This window comes from Procambarus clarkii, chromosome 17 (genome assembly GCF_040958095.1).
Source record: "Procambarus clarkii isolate CNS0578487 chromosome 17, FALCON_Pclarkii_2.0, whole genome shotgun sequence".
In the NCBI taxonomy this organism is placed as follows: Eukaryota; Metazoa; Arthropoda; class Malacostraca; order Decapoda; family Cambaridae; genus Procambarus; species Procambarus clarkii.
The window spans coordinates 40,925,278-40,927,244 of NC_091166.1; positions in this window are offsets into that span (position 1 = coordinate 40,925,278).

Genomic DNA, 1,967 nt, shown 5'->3' on the forward strand with positions numbered 1-1,967 from the left:
ACATAGTCACACGCACTTAGCTATATGGGGGGGGGAGAGAAAGACACAAACACATATTTACAAATAACATTTATCCTCACCGCAGTCCTTTACAACATTCCTCCCCCCCCCCCACCATCTCCTATCCACTAACAACCACCCCCTCCCCTGTCCCACCTTCCTATCTGGTGGAACCTCTAACTTCCCCTCCCCCTCACACCCCCTGGCCTTCCCTACCAGCAGCAACCTTACCAAACCTGTTCCAACCCTTCTCAGCCCCACTAACAAGGCCCTCTACCTGGCAGGTGAGGGGGGGGGCGGCGTCCTGGTGAGGTTGGCCCAGAAGGTCTTCTAGAACTGACCTCTGATCCAAGACCATCAAAGATTCCACTCACCTGGGCTGTAGGAGCCTCGAACCGCGGACCCCACGCGTGTGACGCCGATTCTCTATCGACTGGGCTATGAGGAAGTCTCCTAAACTATTTTTGGTCTAGAAATGTCTGTCTCTCTCTCTCTCTCTCTCTCTCTCTCTCTCTCTCTCTCTCTCTCTCTCTCTCTCTCTCTCTCTCTCTCTCTCTCTCTCTCTCTCTCTCTCTCTCTCTCTCTCTCTCTCTGCGCCATTCTTCTATATCTCTCACTCTCTACCTCTCAGTCGGAACACACTCACTCAACATATGAATTATTTAACATGTAAGAAGCTTTTAAAGTCAAATTTTATGTGTCTGCTCTGACTCCATATCTCTTACACGCGAATATTTCTTCCGGGCTAAAGAAATCTGGTTGACGGAACCCCTCTATCGGGTTCTCATTTGGTTGGTTTTTATGGATCATCGAAAACCGATATTGGAAAATCTGTTAAGGAAAGGGCAAAAAACAGGTCAGTATATTAAAGAGGCAACAAGTTGCTTAAGTTTGGGGGAAGAGATTTCATGTAAGTTGTTTTGTAAGAAAAATGGAAATGATTAGTTTCAAATGTGTGCAAAAAAAGAAAGAAATGTTCTTCGCTGATTTGGTTTGTTGTTCAATTGATCAATTAAAAACACATTTTGTATTACAGTTGACGAAATTGGATTAATGGGATTCAGTAGAATACAGAGAATGAACAATTTCTTTCTCCCTATCTATCTGTCTGTCTGTCTGTCTGTCTGTCTGTCTGTCTGTCTGTCTGTCTGTCTGTCTGTCTGTCTGTCTGTCTGTCTGTCTGTCTCTCTCTCTCTCTCTCTCTCTCTCTCTCTCTCTCTCTCTCTCTCTCTCTCTCTCTCTCTCTCTCTCTCTCTCTCTCTCTCTATACATGCTGCCATTGCACCATGTACAACAACCCCAAATAGGAAGAAAACCCGCTGGGTTGCTCATCCTGCCACATGTACCAAATGCCATTTGACTTACTAAACTGTCAACAAATTTGTCCCTGGAGAGTATATATGGAACCACAGATGCGCCGGCTGTTCCTCTGCTTGAGCAAAATACAACAGGTTCTCCAGATTCTCCATTATGTGAACATCAAACATTTTTACTTTGTTTGATACTGCAAAAAAAAAATAAAAAACACTCATTTTTCTCGTCTCTCAATTCTCAACATTTTCTCTTCGGTATTTTTTGAATTAGTCACGTTTTCATTCGCTTGAGAAAGAAAATTCCCATTTTCGTTTTTTCCCGGTTCGCTTGAGTTTTTTTTTTAATGTTCACTTAATTCTTGCTTTTGTTGCAGGTTAGTTTTGTGATGCGTGTACGGTGAGGGTGAGTGTGAGGGGTGAGGGTGTGTGAGGGGTGAGGGTGTGTGAGGGGTGAGGGTGTGTGAGGGGTGAAGGGTGAGGGTGTGTGAGGGGTGAGGATGTGTGAGGGGTGAGGGTGTGTGAGGGGTGAGGGTGTGTGAGAGGTGAGAGGTGAGGGTGTGTGAGGGGTGAGGGTGTGTGAGGGTAAAGGAGAATCTCAAGTGTAACGTTGACAATGAGAGGTGAGGGATTATATATATATATATATATATATAT